General features: G+C 32.9%; 1 long non-coding RNA gene across 1 annotated transcript; it reads right to left on the minus strand.

Annotated features, from left to right (window-relative positions):
• Window positions 1-4,818: 4,818 nt before the first annotated feature.
• On the minus strand, window positions 4,819-6,208 carry LOC126892612 (uncharacterized). Its single transcript, XR_007700925.1, has 2 exons — window positions 5,992-6,208; window positions 4,819-5,643 (listed from the first exon to the last, which is right to left on the minus strand). It is a non-coding gene; the product is annotated as an uncharacterized LOC126892612 (long non-coding RNA).
• Between the last annotated feature and the right edge of the window lie 322 nt (window positions 6,209-6,530).

Here is a 6,530-nt window from a genome sequence, read left to right on the forward strand (position 1 = left end):
CATCATTAAAATTAAATTTAATTAATTAGTTAATTATCTAATCAAGTGCTTTGAGCACACCGATCTTTGAATATCACATTAATATATATATATATATATATATATATATATATATATATATATATATATATATATATATATATATATATATATATCAAATGAAATAGAGAATGTGGAGAAATCCCCTTACGAATAATTCACACATCCACCATTTTGGGTTGGGAAAATTTTTTGAATAGAATTAAAAATCCAAACACTAGTTCTTAGAAATGTGTTTCGCCCTCTTCAACCTCTCTGGGCTCATCGGTAAGGATGAGAGGTTGAATATCCTTAGACACATTCCACTCAAAAACAACATTCGAGACCAAGACATAGCAGAAGCGTAGATCTACGCCAAATCTGAAAATGACAGTCTCAAGTTTTAATTCCCTAATTACTTGAAGTAAAACATATGTTTAAAACAAAAGATGAGAAGTTATTGGTTTAACGACCACTCATTTACTTTGAGTGGAATGTGTCTAAGGATATTCAACCTCTCATCCTTACCGATGAGCCCAGAGAGGTTGAAGAGGGCGAAACACATTTCTAAGAACTAGTGTTTGGATTTTTAATTCTATTCAAAAAATTTTCCCAACCCAAAATGGTGGATGTGTGAATTATTCGTAAGGGGATTTCTCCACATTCTCTATTTCATTTGATTGATATCGTACGAGTGGTCGTTAAACCAATAACTTCTCATCTTTTGTTTTAATTATATATATATATATATATATATATATATATATATAAAATATAAATTACAAAATATACTATTTACACTATAATAATTAAGAATAAAAAATGCATAAATCTTGCCGGCTTCTTTCTTCCTTTTTTATAGGCTCGGCTCTTGGGAATTTTTGACTCTAGATAGTCAGGGGGCTTCTGTCACATTTCTATATTAAATGAATTGTAATTTTTAATGGAAAATGTAAATATTTTATAAACTAAAAACTATCTAAGTACACTAAATTACAACTAAAACTGTTATAAAAATGATTTGGCACCATCATATGCCACTTGTAATAGCTTTATTTCTAGAAGGGTTCTAGGTTCTTGGGGCATATGTTGCAACAGTTCCTATATGCGTTGGCAAATTGGATTTACAGTAACTGTCTGTGGTAGTGTTGGTTCTTGATTAATTCTACTTGGTTGTATCAAGAATTGTTTAATCTATTTTAGCACTTTATGGTGTTACTAGTAGGGGCTCGCTTTCTTCAACAGGTGATACAGACACAAGTGGTGACGAAGAACTAGCACTACTAATTGGTTTTACCTTTGGTGATGAAGAATTACCACTAGCACTACAACTTGGTTTTAGATTTAGTGATGAAGAACTACCACTAGCACTACAACTTGGTTTGAGATTCGAAACTGTGTTTTTGTAGCTTACTCAATCTTTTAGAAAGAGGCGAGAATAAAATACTCCTTTTTTTCTTCGTTGCAGCAGATCCACCAGGTGTGTAATCATTTCTGATTCTGACGTAAGTATCTCTCAGATTTCTACATTTTCTTAACAAAAATTCAACGGAGAATTGGGAATTTTCTCCAAATTCGGTATAAATCACTTATCACGAGTTGTTTTCGATCGTTCTTTTATTGGGAGTCTGCAGTCCCACAAAGGAGGTCTAATCATCACACATGCTATTATTAATTCCTCCACAGTATATTCATGTTCAACTTAAAAAACAATAATTACCTATGTGAAAAATGTTTTGAAAAAAAATTTCTACAAATTGTACATTTTTGATTTCGTATAACTCTTCCATAGTTGCTTGCATCTCCTCCATTGTTTCTTCAACGTTATCCATAATAACAATATTGCAATTACTGACCAAATCAAACAAATAACAAATGCCAAACGTCAAACAATAAACAAGAAATTGACCATATACAGTTGACAGTTTATACGGATTTTAGTATTCGATAATCGCGACTATGTGATAGCTTCTAAACTAGCTACTAATCGGATACATGGGACTCCGCCCTTAAGGTGGATTTTCACTGGTCAGATATCCGATGGTACGATGATACGATATAAATTGTCAGCAAATGTCATTGGTTGAAAAGTGACAGTTGGGAAAGAAGTTAAAAATATTTTAACTTTTCAACGAACATCGCACGAATTTTGACACTGTTGACATTCTGTCTTGAACCGTAACTTTACTTTTGTGAAGTGTTTATGTTTTTTAAATATATTTAAAATGGAACAACAAAATCGTAATTATATGAATGTGGTGATTTTGGGTTAGACCAATTTTTCAAAATTGAAAAGTCAAGGGGCTTACCACAATCTTTTTCAAAAAAAGGGCCTTAATGACCATGAAAAATATTTTAATTATCTAAGAATTTCCACCCCCCGAGAAAGGGTGGCATTCACCCCCGGGGTGGAAGCATACATTGGCACCAAGTCAGGTTTGTTACTTGCATCATTTTTGAGCTACTGTCAAAATTTCAAACAAATCCATGAATGCCTTTAGAATTGCGAGGTGAATTGCTTGAATGAATGTACTATATTTCATTTGATACTTCGAAAGTGTTCTCACTCATTTCAGGTAGAACTGGAGAGTCTTCAGTAGGCCTGCTTGAGTTTAGGGTTTCAGCAAAAGAATATTTTGATATATTTCCTGATGAATATCCAAGAATATTATTATTAAACGTGTTTACAGTTGTTGAACCACAGGGAGTTATTTTTTCAGGATCTTCAACCTTTGTTGAAGATTTCATTAGCGGAATTTTTCCGTCGGTAATTGGGTCTGCATTTTTCTGAATAATGTTTTCATCAGACACATTTATTTTGATTTTTACTTTTCACATCTTCAAGCCCTTTCTTTTGACTGTTCGTTGCTAATCGAATCTTCTCAAAATTCAGGTCTGCTCTCCGTCGCATCCTGGAATTAATAGTTTTTAATGATTAACTTTTAGCATACTAGTAGTAAAATGATAAATATACTGAACACAACTCTGAAATGAATTGGTGACTTACACGTGGTGACCGCGCCTGTAATCCCGCATCACGCGGGATTGGAAAATGACGCGGGATCCCGCAATACCGAGATCTCGGTATTACGGGATTGGAAGCCCTAAGTTGAATAAATTACAAGCAGGAATGTCTTTCAGCGTGTTGCTTAAATTTTCAAAATATTCAACTATGTTGTCTCGCGAAACATTTGCACATTTTTTTTTATATTCGTTGCATATTTTTGACTTATTTTCAGTTTTATGCCTATTCAGTAAATTATAAACCCAATCTTTACCTGGCATAATATTCTTGAATTTTGTTACTGACCGTCCTTTATCATCCAAATAGTGTTTGACTAGATTGCGTATATCCAAAATGCCTAATGAAAACCCCCATTCTCCAGACAAACTAGCAGTTTTAATAAAAGCTAATACTTCATTTTCAGAAAAGATCATTTATCCTCCTCTCTTTCGAATACGCAAACTGCAATATTTGTTTCTAAGGGTATCAAATGGGATTTTGTACTCAGCTAAAGCACGACGTAATGACCATCCATCTTCCGTGACCTTTTCTAGTGCTGCCTCCAGTGTCTCTGGTTTATAATCCGCATATTTTCGAGCTCCAATTTTGTCTTCTATTGCCGTGGCAGTTTAAAATCAACTGAAAAGAAACGACACTATAAGTATAATCGAGAAATTTTCAATATTTGAAAAAAATCTTGATCAATCTCAACCCGCTGTTGCGATCGATCTGGCCCCAACGCCTAAATTTAATTACAATCTCAAAACGTGTTCTCCGAGAGTCGTGAATTTTAGAACGTGTCATCCATAAACATAACCACATTTTTGATGCCAGCAAATAATTTAATAATTTACCGCAATCATACTTACCAGAAAAAGTTCTGGAAGGTATAAATCCTTATTAAACAAACAACAAATATTAACTGCAGGTTTTTACAGACAGCACAACGTATTAACGATGCTGCACGTACACGTATGTTATTTGCAATGTTTTTACAACGATAACCTAGAGGAAAAGGTGAAATCTAACAGACGATATGCGCGGTAAATTCGAATTTATAAAAGAATGACTCAGTGATCAATCTCACCCCCGGTTATCAATCTCACCCATGTACTTAGCAGAAAAATGTAGCAAACATTAGGTTCAAACATCAGCAAATGCGTCTATTACAATTGCATCATCGTCTTTACTCTGGTACATATTTTCTGAATTGAAACATTCTTACATCTTTTCGGATGGTGTAACAAAAAGGTGGGGTACTTCTGTTTGAGTAACCGTTGGGAGAAATATCTAAACTCCAACCGAAGTAGGCAAAGAAGGGGAAGCAAATGTATTGGAATGAAGGGGCTTCTACGTTGGGAAGCAAATGTAACAAATACTACCTTAGCGTACGAGTAGTACTTGTATGGGAATGTGAAATGAAAGAGTCAGATGGTAAACTATTGACAGAAACAGAAGTAGATGGATGAAACTGAATGTAGTTAAGCTAGCAGGGTATAGAAGAGAATGAGCCCTTGATACTCAAGGATAGTTCGGCCAATTTTCGCACCGTCAAAGACAGTAAATCTACAGAATATAGATGATGGATATAAAGGGAATATCAAGATGAACAAAGACTAGAAAATATAGAAAAATAACAATAAATCGTGGGCGCCAGTAGAGCGTAGACTATGGCTCTACCAGGTATCCTATACTGCTGCACTCGTACTAGTTAGTTGCTATGACAATAAAATTAGTAAACCTAGAAACATATGACAACCACTAGGTAATAAAAGAAATATTATACAACCCAATCGATAGTGTATTTAGCTTTTACTTATATGTACAAAAAATTCGTATATGTACCAACAAGGTATACCCTAAAATTAATAAAAAATATTTTACTAATAAAGTATGTACAATTTACAGTCTACAGAGTAGTTTAAACAAAAGAGGAACAAAGTCCACCCCTAAAAATTGGTTTGAAATGTCAAATCCAATTTATGGTACAAAAATGAACCGCCACACTACTCGAGGTAAAACTCTAACTTCATGTGCGGTTACAATAATAAAAACAAGTTAAATGGTCAATTACCCTGAGGGGGACGAAAGCCAAGGTTCATTAATTATAATATAAAAAAAATTACCAAATTTTCTCCGGATAGTTGAGCTCAATTACCTTACAGTTGAGAAGATAAACAAAAGAAATAAATTGATTAAAGAAAATATGCAAATTTTAAGCCTTGAAGAGGAAGTATTATTTATTATTAAAAAATTGAAAATATTTAAATTGTTTCTTTTGTTTTTGGTATGAAAAAAATATGTAAATATAACAAGTGGAGTATAATGTAAACTTATTTAATATGCTATTTTTAATAAATATTTAATGTCCCAATTAGGAGAAAAATTAATGTTCTTGATAATAATAATAAAAAAAAATACTTAAACCACTGTCCACTGTCCAACACCAATTAACGTAACGTCCTTTCCCAATGTCCAAAAAAATGATAACTAATGATTGAAACCCAAACTCAAAAAGATGATTCCATCCTGTAATACCCAGTGACTGCTGCTAGATCCCCTGATTTATCCTTCATCCCCTGATGTTCTTGGGGTGAAAATATGTAAGTGATTCCAAGTGGCTAAAATATACAAACCCATTGTTAATTTGGGTAATCAATCTTATGGAAATAGGAAATAAGTTGGAAGTTAAACCTCCAATAAAAACTGGTCAGGATAGATTAAAAGAAGTGTTGTTTTTTCCTCTACAAAAACATAGGTTCAACTTGACCTTGAATAACTTTATGGAATTTTATATAGAAACATGTGGATTTAAAGCTAGGAATGATACTAAAAGTTGTATCTATAAATAGTTAGTTGAAATATATAATAATGAAAATAATTTAGGAACATTAGTAATTATGAAAATTAGAAATTTACCGCTTGTCAATATGGCTTCCTATATGAATGAACTCATGATAAAAACTCACCCGACAGCGATTCTCCCAAATTCTACCAAATTAATATACTTTTCTTCTTGAAACAAATAACTAAAACAACACTTTTTCCTCCTTCAACTAATTTCACATATTTTCCATTAAAATAATAACTAAAATCAGATTTCTTTTTTTTTTTTTGTTTTCAAACAGCTGTCGACCACTTGGAAATTAAGTCTTTCTTCTTTGACGATTTAGCTAACAGTAAACTTTTAAAAATTTTGACAGTACTTGGTACTTGCGGCAGTGGCTACTCGTGGAACTAATATGCGGCGTTGGCGATGTTGCCAGATAGGAAAGTAGCATTTTATAACGATTAAATTATTAATGATTTTAATAAAAATATTTTCATTAAGTAACGTTCCGTTACAATGGCTCAAATGATGTACAGCTACCCAATCTGGATAAATAGCACCTGACACGCATACTGCTTTCTGCACTCGAAATAACCAACCGATTTCTTAGTTTATCTTTTATAATATCTATTATTGAAAAAGCTCTTTCAATAGCGGCATTGGAGTACGGCAAACTTA

Source organism: Diabrotica virgifera, chromosome 9 (genome assembly GCF_917563875.1).
Source record: "Diabrotica virgifera virgifera chromosome 9, PGI_DIABVI_V3a".
NCBI classification, from domain to species: Eukaryota; Metazoa; Arthropoda; class Insecta; order Coleoptera; family Chrysomelidae; genus Diabrotica; species Diabrotica virgifera.